This window comes from Crotalus tigris, unplaced genomic scaffold (genome assembly GCF_016545835.1).
Source record: "Crotalus tigris isolate CLP2741 ecotype Arizona unplaced genomic scaffold, ASM1654583v1 scf7180000018371.15429387391:27106975, whole genome shotgun sequence".
NCBI classification, from domain to species: Eukaryota; Metazoa; Chordata; class Lepidosauria; order Squamata; family Viperidae; genus Crotalus; species Crotalus tigris.
The window spans coordinates 5,494,138-5,510,480 of record NW_024096970.1 but is presented as its reverse complement, the minus strand read 5'-3'; positions in this window follow the sequence as shown (position 1 = coordinate 5,510,480).

Here is a 16,343-nt window from a genome sequence, read left to right as displayed (position 1 = left end):
TAGTCTAAAGAAAAGAAGGGACTGGGGGGGGGGACATGGTAGCAGTATTCTAGTACAGGGCTTTTCAACCAGTAGTACGCATACAATTTGTGGTATATTAACAAGTGGCAGGTGGTACGCAGCCCTGCCTAGCCAAGTGTAGTGGGGAGGGAAAGAGCTAGTGCAGGCAAGGACTTATTGTGAGAGAGTCCTCTGCAGCAGTTAGTGCTGAGAATGAAATCCTCAAAGTGTGGAATTCTCTGCCAGATAATTTTAAATCCATGAAAGCATTTGGGATTGCTTTCCTTACTTTGTTTGGATCATTTTATGCCTGTGAGCAGCTGTTTTCAGCTTTGAATTTTATAAAATCTGACACCAGAAGCAGACTAAGAGATGACCTGAATGCTGCATGTGTTGCTCTCAAAATTAAGAGACTATGAGCCAAGGGTAGATAAATTATCAGCAGGCATACAACAGCAAAAATCACATTAATTCTTTAAAAGCATGCCACAGGGTGTAATAAGTTGGGTGTTTGTAGTCACTGTGAGTTGTGGGGGGCACAGAAGGAGGTTCAGCCAATCTCACTGTATACATGTTATACTTTGATAATAAAGGTTCATTCAAATGCAAACTTTTCCTTTTCAATAAAAATTTGTTTGTATCATTGAAAGCTCCGTTGTTGTGTTTTTGGGAGGTGGAGTGAGTGGGGGATTTTTACTTTTTGCCTCATTTTGCTCTTTAAAAAGAACGTGCCCTAATGTCCCCCTGCATAGCTAGGAGCCTCATGCCATCACCGTTTTCCTGCTGCACTCCCCCAGCCCCTCTTTCCCTTCCTTTGAAACAACCCCCCAATCCTCCCGTTCCTTCCTTCTGAATTAAAATGAGAGAAAGCCAAGTTTTTTCTTTTTCTTTTATTTAGCCTGCAGCTAGAAGGAAGTGGGGAAGAAAACCATCGCGAGACACTCTTCTGTTTTAACTTTTTTTCCTTGTTGCTTTTTGGAGTTTTCATCCTGCTTTCGAGAGAGGGCAGCGTTGGGGAGGGGGTGTAGCTGCTCTTCTCCAAGCCATCAGCTGAGCAAGATGCCTGCCTGCCTGTGCTCTTCCCCATCCGAGGCTTTCATTGAGGATTGGCGGGGGGGGGGGGGAGCTGTTTGGTTTTTAATTCCCCTCCCATCTGTTGGGTGGTTGCAGCAGGTTTTGGTCTCTTTTGTTGTGCTTTGAGGTTACCCACAAAGCACATTTGTTTTGGGGGGGATCCCCACTCTGGTTGCTAAGCTTGCTTAAATCCTCTTCCACCTCCTCCTCACTGGAGCCCCCCTTTGTCTGCAACCTGCCCTAGCCCCTGCCTTGCCTTGCCCCGAGGCAATGGCAACCCTGCCCTGCCCCCTCCCTTGCCTTACTTCACCCTGCAGGAAGTGCCTCACCTGCCAGAGAACCCCTGGATTGCCCCCAATCCTGCCCAACCCCCACAGGCATCTCTCACCAGGAGCAACATCGAGGTGGCAACACCCACCCTGGCCACACCCACCCATGCTGCCATGACTACCATAACCATGCCCACTGGGTGACCATGTCCATTTGGTGGCCACACCCACTTGGCCATGCCCATTCAGTGGCCACGCCCCAGCCTGCAGCCAGTACTTACTACATTTTCTTTCTTCCTTAAGTGCTGACTGCTTAACTTTCTTTTCTAGCCAGTAGCTAGTTCTTAAAGGGGAATGTGCCTTTTTAAGCTAGTTCACTCAGCAGCTTGTCTTTTCTGTCTCTAGAGCAGTGGTTCTCAACCTTTTTATACCGGCAACCCCGGTGATAAGGATGCGCCGTGCATGCGTGGCGCGCCTGCGCAGTGGTGCCCACATGTGCGACGCGCCTGCGCGGCAGCACCCACATGCGCGGCGGCGCCCACATGCGCGGTGCCGCCAGCTGAGGAAAAAAAATGGCGGATCGCGTTGTTTGGCGACCCCTGTGAAATGGTCGTTCGACCCCAAATGGGGTCGCGACCCACAGGTTGAGAACCGCTGCTCTAGAGGCTTTTCCTTGTTTGATGAAGAGAGAAAATATGGGGGGGGGTGTTCAAATTCTTCCTTCAGAAGGAGATGGGAATGAGAAAAAGAGAGGGAGGGAGGGAGGGAGGGAAGTCCTGCCTTAGCACTTGGCCACCAGCAGCCCTGCCATTGACTTTGCTTGTCAAAAGGTTGCAAAAGGGGATCACATGATCCTGGAACACTGTGACCATCATAAATATGAATCAGTTGCCAAGCATCCAAATATAAATCATATGACCCTGGGCATGCTGCAATGATCATAAATGTGAAAAATGGTCATAAGTCATTTCAGTGCAATTGCAACTTTCAACAGATTTTTTTTTTTTTGGTCATCACGTTTTTGACACCTTGCTAGGTGGTACTCGAATATTGCCATATCCTAAAAGTGGTACAATTGGTGAAAGTTGAAAAGTCCTGATATAGATCACCCATAGGAGTGAGAAGAGATTTTAAAATATGATTTTCAGTTATTTGCCAGGGATCTGACAGGTGTGACTTGGAGAACTTTTGCACAGCTCTGGTTTTTGCACCAGCTGTAATCTTTCCTGGATCATTACTCCCAGCCCTCAGTTACTCAAGCCCTAGTGTTGAACCCAGTTCGGATCTGAGCCTGGCACTAAAGCCCATGAATTACTGATTAGGTTCAATGTTAATTCTTCCTTCTACTGCAACAGAGGAAATATGTTCTTTTTCCCTTCTCCCCCTCACTTTCCCCCCTTTTTCCTCACCACTGTGTCCTACTATTTGCTTTTATATTTTTGTATTTTATTCTATAATCTAATAAAATATTACCAACTGTAGAAAAAAAGAAAAAAGTACCAGTTTTAATTTCTTCTGTGGCTCTTCCTTTGATGAATCACTTTCCCTTTGCACTGACAAATGTACGATGAATTCTAACTTGGCACTTTTATGACTTGTGGACCAACTCCCAGAATTCCTCAGTCCTCATGGCTGGTTGAGGAATTCTGGGAGTTGAAGTCCACAGCTCTTAAAGTTGCTAAGTTTATAGACTCCTGAGCTACCTGGTTGGCCCTTCTGAGCTTTTCCAATCCCTTCCCTGTACCCTTAAAGACACAGGAATCAAATGCAAAGCAAGAAAATAAAGAAACACAAACTCCGTTTTTTTTCTCTTTAACCTGCCTCAGGCGTGTCACATGTCACAATGTTGCAATCCTTGACTGAAAGGCTCTGGCAATTGCAAAAAGCTTTAGCTTTAAATTAAGCCTGTTTACCTTCAAAGAAAACTTTCTAAAAGCCATAGACAGACTCAATTAAAGGGGGTAAAACTAATTACATTTGTTTAAAGGGATCAAACCTTTCCTGGTGTCTTTTCCCCCCTTCCCCCACCCAAACCACCTTTTATAGCCTCTCCTCTCCCCCCCTTTTTCTTCAATTCATTTCCAACTCCAAGCTGCTTTCTGAAGCACCAATCAGCTGGAGCTAATCACCTGGAGCCCTGCCACTCCTGGGGCTTCTTCCAAGCCCAGACAGTCCTGCAGCTGCAGCTGCCTCTCCCTCAGGCTTGGCTCGCTTTGCCTCATTCCCCTCCCCTGCTACACTTGGCTAGCAATCATGTACCAGCTGCCATGTGGCAAAGTACCACAAGTGGTACTCGTACCACTGGTTGAAAAGCCCTGCTTTGGAGAATAGGTTGATTACAAAAAAGATGTTGAGACTTTGAAAAAAAAAGTGCAAAGAAGGGCAATTAAAATGATTAAGGGCCTGGAGACAAAAACATAGGAAGAATAGTTGCAGGATTTGGGTATGTCTAGTTTAGAGAAAAGGACTAGGGGTGACATGATAGCGGTCTTCCCGTATTTGAGGAGCTGCCACAAAGAGGAGCGGGATGAACTTATTTACCAAAGCACCTGAACGCAGGACAAGAAACAATGGATGGAAACTGATCAAGGAGACAGGTGGCCTGGAATTAAGGAGAAACTTACTGATAGTGAGGTCAATTAACTGGTGGAACAGCTTGCCTCCAGAAGTTGTGCTTCATCACTGGAGATTTTAAAGAAGAGCCACTTGTCTGAAATGGTACAGGGTCTCCTGCTTGAGCAGGGGGTTGGACTAGAAGACCCCCACGGTCCCTTCCAGCTCTATTTTGATTGAACTGGATGCTCAACAGCCCATTTGACCTTCCATTGGGAATTGATGTTAATGTTGTATAGATGCTGTACAAGTGCCAGTGGGGGCTTCCTGGATTTGAGTCTTCCTACTGAAAAATGAGGAAGGTCAGCATGCACCATTGGAGTGAGTTGTTCATAATTTTTCTGTATTCTCTCACTAGTGCACCTTACCTTCATAAGGCTGACAGTGCTATATGGCTCAGAACAAGAAGCCAGCAAGTTGGAATGATTTTAATACTTCCACTTATAATCCTTATGGTGTTGTTGAGACTGGCACTTAACTTACAAGTATGGCAGCTGTTAAGCCATACAGGGGCACAGTATTCTGCTGCATAGTAGACCAACTGTAAGGATCTCCTCAGCTAGATATCCCAAGAAAGCAGAATTCTTGAAACAGGCATTGTTTCAAAAGGAACTTTTATTGAGAGTTAGCGATAGCAGTAGAGCAAAGCAAGGTCTGAAGAATTCATGCGTGAAAGGTTACATCATAATGCCCAGGCAAAATTCCTCCCTCCAGTGTCCAACCATCCAGTTGAAATCCAGCCAATCTATAGGTGCTATGTTGTTTTGAGAACCTGGTGATTTAGCGTCCATTTCAAAATCTTTCAGTTTTGTTTCCCAACGGTCCCAGGCCGCTGTCTGGAGATAATGTGTCTTCAGGCCACATTCCTTTCTCATGGAGGGAGGCACTTTCACAGAAGACAGAGCAGAACAAGGCAGAGCAAGACAAATACATTCCCCAGCCCCCTCCCACCAGAATGGCACACCTCGAAAAAGAGTACATAATAATAATAAAAGGCATGCAAGCAAAAGAGAGGGATCTGTCACCAATCCTAGGTCTGATGACCTGGAAATGGCAGCTGAAGCTCCCCATTTAGTTCCACATAATTTTGGGAGTATGTTGTTCCTAGTATTGACTTTTGCCCCCATATTCTCTAGTTGTTTTTTGTATGAGAGAGTCCAATGTTACTCTACTCTTTTCAACTGGTGGTATACGTATCACTGGTGATACGTATACCTAGAAAAGTGTAGCAGGGATGAGCTGAAGCAGAGGCAGTGCTGCACAGGCCTGGGGGGGGAGGGATATGGAGCTACAGTGTTGCCGGGGCTCTGCTGAGGCCCAGGATTGGCACACATGGCTCCAGCTGATTGGCACTTCTAGCAGCCTCTGCTATCACTAGAAGCAGCAGATAGACCTTAGGGTCAGAGAGTCAACTGGAGCTGAAGGGCTGCCAGGCTCGGCAGAGGCCTTAGGATCAGAGTCACAGGTCCAGTTGATCAGTGCTGTGTGCAATGGCCACCTGGGGAGTGGGCAAGAGCATGGTGGAGTGAGACTGGGGTAGCAACCAACACTGGAGCTCTCCCTGAGCCCAAGAGAATGGCACACCCAGAAGAGAAAAGGAGGAGGGGAAGAGAGAAGAGAATATAAACGGAGGAGGTTTTGGTGGGAGAGGAAGAGCAAAAAAAGGTGGGGAAAGAGAAGGAGACAGGAGAGGCTTCTATGAGACAAGCAGAGGAATCAATGAAGGAGCAGAGGCTGTGGAAGAAGAGCTCAGGAGGCAGTGAAAGAGAGAGAGAGAGAGGAGAGGAAGAAAGGCCAACCAGCCACCTGACCATCAAGGTAGTGGTGCATATTAATAAATATGGATAAATTCATCATACGTTCATCAGTGCAAAAGGAAAATGATTCAGCAAAGGAACTGCCGCTAAAGAAATTAAAACTGGCACCGAATCAAAAGTACAGTGAAGATTATTTGACGTTTGAATTTTATTTCACAGAAGAAAATGATCAGCTGCTTCCTATTTGTATTATCTATAATGAAGTACTGTCCAAGCATTCCATAAAGCCTACTTTGCTCCAGAGACATTTAACAACAAAACATAAAGAACACACCGAAAAGTCAATAGCACTTTTCATGTTCCTGATTCGGACGATATACTGGAACACATACTATTTTGCCTCCTACTACCAAGCACAACGACTGGGGAGGAAATATTCACAATAATCAACAATTTTTTCAATGAACATGGAATATTATGGACTTGGTGTGTAGCAATTTGTTCCAATTGTGCAGAAGCTATTACAAGAAGAGCTTCAGGCATGATAACATGAGCTAAGACAAGAAACAGCTCCACCATTTCAAATCATTGCATCTTGCATAGACATGCACTTGAGTCTAAACAGATGAGTCAATTGTTACATGAGATTTTGGAGGATGCTGCAAAAATAATAAATTTCATCAAAAGTCAGCCATTGAATGGATGTTTATTCTGACAATTATGCAAGGATTTGGATTCTGAGCACAGCACTCTTCTCTTTCATATAGAAGGATGTTGGTTATTGAGAGGTGAAACATTATTGAGATTATTTGAGCTACGAGATGAAACACACCTGTTCCTGATGAATGTTTCATCACCCCAGTAGAAAAGTTTGGAAATGTTTTCTAGGTGTCCTGCCTTGGCTATTTGGCTGACATATTTAAAAAGCTAAATGAACTTAATTGGTCACTGCAGGGACACAGTCATAATGTAAACATGATCATGGAAGACAAATTTCATGCATTCTACAAGAAAATCTCCCTGTTGGTAGGCCAAGTAAAGAAAGGAAATATTGCATCATTTCCCAATGTGTCAACCTTTACTGAACTAAATTCTGTTGTTCACACTGAAGACATTGAAAATGCCATCAAAAATCACTTGGGAAAATTGCAACTTCCAGTTTGCCATCGTGGCTCCTGCAGATGCATGGAGGCAGGCTCTGTCTTCAGCATCCGATTTTATCCTACCCTGGAAAGGGTCGAAAGTCCACCCTGTAGGGGAGACGAGCAAGGAGAGGACCCCCGCTTGATTGCGGAAGGGCAGCAGCCCTGCTGCTTGATCCGGGGCAGCTCTCCAAACCGGCGGGGAAAAGATCGGCCATAGCAATATGGCTTGTCATTAAGTTGCTGACAGCCAAAGTCCAAGCACCTTTAAAGCAACGCGGATGAAACCGGGTGAGATCTGATCTTCTCTTTAAGACTTTAAATATCTTTCCTGCAAAAACTGCCCAAAGTATTTCTCCCCCTGTGAGGAGAGAGGGAAGGGAATTCTTACCCTATCCTCTAAGAACAGCGGTGACTGACTACCCAGGGGAAATACAGCAATTATAAGAACAACTTTAATTTAATTGGATGCATATAACTTTGAAGTTTGGGGACTAAAAGTTTTCCTATTTTTACTGGAGACATTGGTTTTTATCTAAAAAGAAAAGAAATAAACTTTGAAAAACTATTATTAAAACTCTGGACTTAAACAGTTTTAAACAGCATCGGTGACATCTTGTGGAAAAGTATGGTACTACAACTTGTTATTGACTAAAAGAGACTTGGCTTGAAGCCCAGAATTTAGAAAAAAATTCCTCGACCTTGACAGATACCAGCTATGAAAAACTCAGCTATAAAAAAGGAACTGCAGGGCAGTATATCTGGCCTGTTTGAACTATGAAGATAAACCTTTATTGATTTTCAGAGTTATATGTGGGAAATTGTTTTCCTATTTCATTACATGAGAAGTATCTGTAATAACACGAGATGATGGAATACTTTGGACTATAAATTCTTACTTAGCAAACAATTTCCACTATAAAGACTACTTACAACATGTGAAATAGATGTCCCATACCAAACAAAAAACAATTTTTAACATTTGATTTTAAAATCTTCAACTTAATAAACTATCAAGAGAACATGGATGAAGATCAAGAAAAAAATCCTTTTTATCTTGAAATCAATACACAAAACCATTCTTTCAGCATGTAACAAAATAAGAGACAACATAAAGGAACAAGATGCCAGCTTAGATATACAAACTCAGATCTTGACTATAACCAAAGAACTAACAATGCAGAAAGTAACAGGAGAAATGGAACAACTAAATACTAAGACAGAGGACCCAACTGAACAACAGATCCAGCCAATGAGAAAATTTGAAAAGAGAGTGACAACATTGAAAATGGAAAATACTTTTTACATAAATCAGAAGAAACCTGAGGAAAAGGAAGAAGAACAGATTGAATGGAAGATAAAACTTATCAGGACAATTGTGGGAAATTGGAGCAATAGGGAGGTGATTAAATGAATACAATTGGGCTAGTTCTTTCAAAAAACTGTAATTAAATGGTTTTTCTTATTTCAAATAATACATATAATAATAGAGGGAGAACTGTTTGAGTATTCAAAAGTACTGACATGGAAGGTTAGTTGGCAAAGGAAAAAAGCCAGAGTAAGGCTGAAAGAAACTAGGGTTTTGATTTATTAGAGAGGATTCTATACTATTAAAGGGTTGAATATGGTGGAAAATAGATAATTTTTAGAAAATAAAGTAACATTATAATTGAATAGGTAAGATGTGTAATAGGATTAATAGACTTTTGGTTTAATATGGTGAAAAATAGTAAATTTTTAGAAAACAGAATAAGATTATATACAAATAGATAAGATGTGTATTTAGAATATTATAAAAAGGGGGAAATGTAGAAGTTGAGATAAGGGAAACTTTGGTCACCTAAAGCTTGGAAATTCAATGTTAAGTTGAATATTGAGGAGAAATTAAAGCCTGGGAAAAAAGCAATAACAGGACATTGATTGTATATAAAGATTGAATGCAAATGCAATTAAAATATGCATAATTTAAAAATTATTGATAAATGTAACAAATATGGTTTTACTTAGTTGATAACAATAAGAACTATATTAGTTCAATATGAGATAGTAGATATCAAGAGAAAAAGAGAGGAAATATATGATGATGTAACTTGAGATCTGTTGTAAAGATTTATGTATGTTATGGAATTACTGACTACGTTGCTTTTTAAATATTTAATTGTAAAATTAGAAAACTAATAAAATATTATTTAAAAAATCACTTGGAAAAATTGCACATCACGTTTATGTTGTATTTTCCATTCATGTCAAGAGGATGTAATATTGGAAGTCATTGGGTTGCATTGCCCTCATTATGGACAATGCTATGAACTCTGACCTTTCCTCTCAAGAGCAAGAAGCACTTCTGGAATTGACATCAGACCACAATTTGAAGGAACTTTTTAATGAAAAAACACTGACCAAGCTTTGGAGCCAAGTTGCAAAACTGTACCCGGAAGTGGGGGGGGGGGGGAAGCTGTCATAGTGTTACTGCCATTTGGTTCCACATACTTGTGTGAGAAGGCATTTTCTTCATTAACATGCATCAATCAGTTTATTGTTACAGCCATGGGCCAACACATAAAATTAAACATTCAAATAAAACAGAACTAAACAGAATCGATTACAAGAAAGCATAGCAATATATTACAATTAATGATGTAATCAATGAGTGTCCAAAGTCTGCCTAGTTTTACAGACAGTATAACAAAACCTATCTACCTTCAGAGAGACTGAGTCTATACAGATTCTTGCTTCGACTTTTATCAATCCTGTCTCCAGGCGCAGAAGTGCATTTGAGGCACAATGCAGCATCTGGAGAATTGTTCTAATAAATCTGGATTGAACTCTTTCTAATGGTGTGAAACACGAAGCTGAGGGTCCAAGCAGGGTCCTATAGAGAAGCTGTACCAGCGACTTGTCCAGAAAGAGCTTAATTGTGGCTGGAACATAGTATCCTTCTTTGTGTGGAAAAAATTAAGGATGGTGTTCGCTGTTAGTTGGCCAGAGGCAGCTGCATATTCTCCATGTGCTTTTCGTGAGCCAGTGGCATGGATGACCATCCCTAGGTACCTAAAGGTGGTAACCTGCTCTATTTTATTGCTATTTAAATACCATGAGTACAATTTTGGCCTTTTTGCAAAAGCCATAATCTTTGTTTTCTCATAATTTATGTTCATTTTATTGTAATTGCAATACTGGAATGTCAGAGAAACAGGCACAAGTTTCCCATTAAAAGTGTGGTAAGTGGGTATACTTTATCACTCTTTTATATGGTACCTCCTATATTTTCAAGTTAGTATTTTAATTAGACGGTAGCCCCACAGGGAGCTTTAAAACAATGCTTAAATTACCAGGAAGCCCCAGTTGTGATTTCTCTAATTTATTACACTAGGTTATTACCAGGTCTTTCTGACTGGTTCCCTTGAGCCTCAGCTGACTGCTTCTCTGTCCTCCCTTGGGAAGAATCACCATCATCAGTAAGGATACTGAAGGAGGAAGCTGATACACTTTTGCCACATCCCTGTGAGGCCCTACAGCCTTCTGTGCAAACAATAGGTGGTTTTGCATACCCAGATCTACAGTATGTCAAAATTCAAAAGCATTCCATAAGAGAGGGGGAGAAGTCTATCTTGGATAATCATCAGGAAGAACCAGATTCACCTCTGGCTTGGAGCGCATCTAAAATTTCTGCTGCTCAAGACCATTTAGACCAGTATTTTCCAAACTTTTTCCTTCATTAGCCCAAACCACTTATCAGAAATCCTTTTTAACTGATGTAGATAAAATACTTTTAAGTCCATTTAAATGTTTCTGTTGTGATTGTGTAATGGATTTGTGTGTCATTACCCAAGAAAAACCACTTTTACTCAGTGTTGGGTTATTTACCCTGGCTTGGGAAGCACTGATTTTCAATCAATCAATCAATCAATCAGAATAGAGCTGGAAGGGACGTTGGAGGTCTTCTTGTCCAACCCCCTGTTCAAGCAGGAGCCCTATACCATTTCAGACAAGTCTCTTCTTAAAAATGTCCAGTGATGAAGCACCCACAACTTCTGAAGGCAAGCTATTCCATTGGTTAATTGTTCTCACTTATGAGTTTCTCCTTAATTCCAGATTGCTTCTCTCCTTGATTAATTTTCATCCATTGTTCCTTGTCCTGCCCTTTAGTGCTTTGGAAAATAAGTTGACCCCCTCCTCTTTGTGGTAGCCTCACAAATACTAGAACAGGGCTTTTCAACCTTTTCACCAATTGTACCACTTTTAGGATATGGCAATATTCAAGTACCACTTAGCAAGGTGTCAAAAACTTGATGACCAAAAAAAACCACCCAAAAATCTATTGAAAGTTGCAATTGCACTGAAATAACTTATGACCATTTTTCACACTTATGACCATTGCAGCATGCCCAAGGTCATGTGATTTATATTTGGATGATTCATATTTATGGTCACTGTTCCAGGGTCATGTGATCCCTTTTTGCAACCTTTTGACAAGCAAAGTAGCCAAGTGCTAAGGCGAGACTTCCCTCCCTCCCTCCCTCCCTCCCTCCCTTTTTCTCATTCCCATCTCCTTCTGAAGGAAGAATTTGAAAACCCCCCCCCCAATATTTTCTCTCTTCCATATATTCATCAAACAAGGAAAAGCCTCCAGAGACAGAAAAGATAAGCTGCTGAGTGAACCAGCTTAAAAGGGCACATTCCCCTTTAAGAATTAGCTACTGGCTAGAAAAGAAAGTTAAGCAGCCAGCACTTAAGGAAGAAAAAAAATGTAGTAAGTACTGGCTGCCGGCTAAGGCAGCCTTGCCAAATGGCTCCATTCTTAAATAAAGGAATGCTACAGGCAAAATCTATTCAGGAGAAAAATACTTCAAAATCCCTTGCAGCAAAACTTACAGCTAACAATAGCAAAGCAATAGAAACTAACAGGAGCCATCAGCCAAATAGAAATTGCCAAACACTCCTTAAGAACAGAAAGCCCACATTGCACAAATCCCAGGACTTCAAAGTCACAAAAGCACATAAGAATCCTTCCACTCTCCATCTCCCTGCCTCACCTCCAGCCATTCTTGCCTTTTTTCACTCCTCTTGGAGGGCTACCCCTCCCCCACTGCATTTCTTGTCTGTTTGCTGCTGCCAGCACAAGTGGCTGCCACAGCAGTTGTAGATCAGCTTATGGCCAGCCTGCTTGATCTCCTCTCCTCTCCCCCCACCCTCCTCCTCCTTCTTCTTCTTTCCCTTCAGTGCATCTAGAGCTGACTCTGCCTCCTCTCAAGGCTGCTTTTTTTTCTCTCCCTCTCCCACCAAACTGCCTCCTTTTATAGCCTCTCCTGTCTCCGTCCCCCTCCTCCTCCTCCTCTCTCATGGGGGAGAGTGAGCAAGAAGTGAGCCTGGGGCCTTTGCCTTGCCCCAGTAACTCTGCTGCTGCAGAGGACTCTTTCACAGTAAGTCCTTGCCTGTGCTGGCTCTTTCCCTCCCCCACTACACTTGGCTAGGCAGGGCTGCGTACCACCTGCCACTTGTTAATATACCACAAGTGGTATGCATACCACTGGTTGAAAAGCTCTGCTGCTATAACACATTATGGAAGAAAGAAATTTTATGTTCCAAACTGAATACTACCAGTAATCCAGGCCAGATAAGGCAATCTCCACACACCCCTCCTGCAAACCTATCAAATATTTCTGCTGAGTTGAAGCCCTGTTATTTAACTGAACACAGGTGAGATACTGTGAAGGCCTTTATGTAAAGAAAAGTGGAAATAAGTTTTTATTATAGTTTAAGATAGTAGATGACAATATGTAACCTCCCAGATGCTACTTGAAGTCATTGAAAACATGGCTGCATCTCAAGAAATGAGTCAGTGTAAGCCAGTGATGGCAAACCTTTTAAGAGACCCAAACCGCAACCCAAAACCCACTTATTTATTGCAAAATGCCATGGCTGCATCAGCATTGTGGTGCCCTCATGGGGGGGCAGGGAGGCGCCTCTGAGTGCTGCCTTTGGCACGTAAACACTGGGGGCGCAAAAACGGCCATGCCGTGGGGTGTAGATACAAGGCGCTGCACCATGCAAGAATGGGGCAGGGCTAGTATCACGCAGGCACTAGCCCTGCCTCATTTGCAGCACATGTGTGCTCGTGGCCCCATGCACGTATGCATGCATGTAAAATGCTTCCTTCTCCCTTTTCTTCCAGTCCACCAATCAACAATGGTTGGTGACCTCTGCTCTACCACCTCTACTCGAGCTTGCTAATCGGCCGCTTCACCTCCTTTGTGCTGGGCGGGGCTCCTGCTCCGGGCGGCAATGGTGGCCTGATGCACCTGCTGCTAGCAGCGGTGGCATATGTGCCAACAGAGAGGGCTCTGAGTGCCGCCTCTGGCACATGTGCCATAGGTTCACCATCACTGGTCTAAGCAGTTGGTTTAAATGTTGAGCTGGTTCTAAGCTGAAAACATGTCTCCAGAGTTTTCAAACAAAACATGCTTTGTTCTGTACCTATAACATGTGGCCATTAGTAATAGTTTTATTTTGCATGTCCCAGACTGTTCAAACAATTTTCAAAATCCCAGGATAGTCAGATAGAAGTCAAGAGCAATCATGATTCTGGTACTGGTTTTGACTAGATAAGGTGCTCTAGTATTGAAGTGGGCGTGAAAGCCTGGGAAAAGATTCCTGCCTTGAGCATGGGTTGGACTATCAAGAGCTCTGATTTCCTTTCTAGCCTTCTGATTCTATGTTCTATGAGCCAGCAGTGTGCTGCAGCTGCCAAAAAAGCCTATGCTGACCTAGGTTCCATCAATGGAGAGATCACAAGAAGTGTTACCAAGTGTTACACTTGGAATAATGTCAAGTTCTGTTCACTATGATAGAAAAAAAAAGTAAAGTCCCTCATTGGAGGTTTTCAAGAATAGACTGGACAACCATTTGTCTGGGATAGTATAAGGTCTCTTACCTAGAGCAACAGACCTCCAAGACCCCTGTCGACCCTATGATTCTATTCTACTTCATTTAAATCCAGGTTTTCTGATTTAACAGAGCCTGGCAATTCGAAATGCAGTGCTATTTTACGAATTGAAGCATTAAGCAGCAATAGCTTTTTCTTGCACACATTTTCAGCAAAGGGGAACAAAGGGCAGATTTTTGCCAGACAGGCTGGTTGCAAAAAATGAAAAAGCATGCTAAGCCTGCTACCACTTAGGTGAGATGGCATCTGTATGACATTGTACTTCAATTTAGTATAGAAGTCACTTTTGAAACCATTTTAACATATTGCAAAAATGGAAACATATAAAGGCTTTTAAAAACAGCTTTTCAAAGTTTCCTATTTCTTGTTGACCTGATGTAAAAAATACAGCAAAGTAATCCCAATGCTCGCTATACGCCTATAGCAGTTGAAATATTTTTAAATGATTTGAATTTTGCTTTAACAAAGTGTGGGTTCTGATTTCTTCCCAGCTTGAAATAAAAGGTTTTTTGGAATGTTTTGCCTGTAGGCACTGCAGTCAGTATTTAAAACAGCCTACATTAAATTGTATCTTTTCATGTAGTATAAGAAATTAATGCTTATTTCTATATATGCCTTTACATTTGCAAAACCATTAAAAAGCCTAACACATATAGATACGGCCATTTGAAAATTATGACTGTTCTCAATTATTGTTTCCACAAACATAAACATTTTTATAAAGTAACTACTACAAGTTTTTTTTTACATTTAATCTTTGACATCTCAGGATAATGCTGCAGAAGACTCCAAACTGAAAGTGTATTAGTAGAAACAATATTGAGTGCAAAAGAAGGCTTTCTTTGAAATAAGGCAACTTTCCTAAAGCTTGATCCTGAATAGCCAGACTAGTCTTTCAAAGTGAAGCACAGGATAGGAGAGAGGTGGAATTTTAAGTACACTAGATCCCAATAGCTAAATATCCTGTTAAAGGATTAAAATGATTTTGTTACACATACTCTCCCAGTTGGGTTGCTGTTTAATAAAAAAAAACTGTATTTGTTGTCTTTCCATGAAATAAATTACAATAAAAGTAACTCATTACAATCCAATTTTTTAAAATTTCAGTTAGAACCCAAAGGCACGCAAACAATTTTATTTATAAATTACTTTTCCTTCCAAGTGAAGCCTGCCACCATTTAAATTTTGTATCGCATTTTCAAGCATTCAAAATACTGTATTTCATATCCCTGGATATATATAATTCTTGGAGTAACAGAATAATAGAGTTGGAAGGGACCTTGGAGGTCTATTAATCCAAGCCCCTGCTCAAGCAGAAGACCCTATACCAGGGCTTTTCAACCTTTTCACCCATTGTATCACTTTTATGATATGGCAATATCCGAGTACCACCAGTCACCTAGCAAGGTGTTAAAAACTTGATGACCCCCCCCAAAGGAAAAAAGTGATAAAGTACAGGTAGTCCTCAACTTACAACAGTTTGTTTAGTGACTGTTCAAAGTTACAATGTCACTGAAAAAAGTGCCCCCCAAGGAAACAGCCGAGCAAGACACCTGCCTGTCTACCCGGCGGTGCTTTTCCTCCTGTCCGAGGTTTTCATTGTTGTGAGCATTTCTGTTGAGGATTGGCAGCAGGGGTGGGGTGGGGGGTGTTTGGTTTTCATTTCCTATCTGCTGGGTGGTTGCAGCAGGTTTTGATCACTTCACAAGACCCTGGGACACTGTGACCATCATAAATATGAATCAGTTGTCAAGCATCTGAATGTAAATCACAAGACCCTAGAGATGCTGCAATATTCCAACTGATCAGCACTTCTTCTGGTCTCAGCAGAAACACCAGGATCAGCACCGAGCTCCAGCTGAAGCCTGGCACTGATCCTGGTGCTTCCGCTGAGCCCTGACAGCCCTGCAGTTCCAGCCATCTCTCGCTCAGGCTTGTGCGGTGCTGCCACCGGTTCAGCTCATTCCCCTCCCCTGCTACCATTTTTTTAGGATGGTCGCGTACCACCTGCCAGGTGCAAATGTACCACAGGTGGTACCCGTACCACTGGTTGAAAAGCCTTGCCCTATACCATTCCAGATAAATGGCTGTTCAGTCTCTTTTTAAAAGCCTCCAGTGATGGAGCTCCCAAAACTTCTGAAGCCGCTCCACTGGTTAATTGTTCTCACATTATTTCTCCTTAGTTCTAGTTTGCTTCTCTCCTTGGTTAATTTCCATCATTTCTTGTCTTGCCTTTGATGCTTTGGAAAATAGGTTGACTCCCTCTTCTTTGTGGTAGCCCCTCAAGATATTAGAACACTGCTATTGTGTCACCTCTAGTCCTTCTTTTCATCAGACTAGACAAACCCAATTCCTACAACCATTTATGTTTTAACCTCCAGCCCCCTAATCATCTTTGTTGCTCTTTTCTGCACTTCTTCCAGAGTTTTCTACATCTTTTTTATAATATGGTGACCAAAACTGGATGCAGTATTCTAAGTCTGGTTTTACTAAGGGCTTTTTAAAGAGGCACTTATACATATATTATATATAAATCAGCATT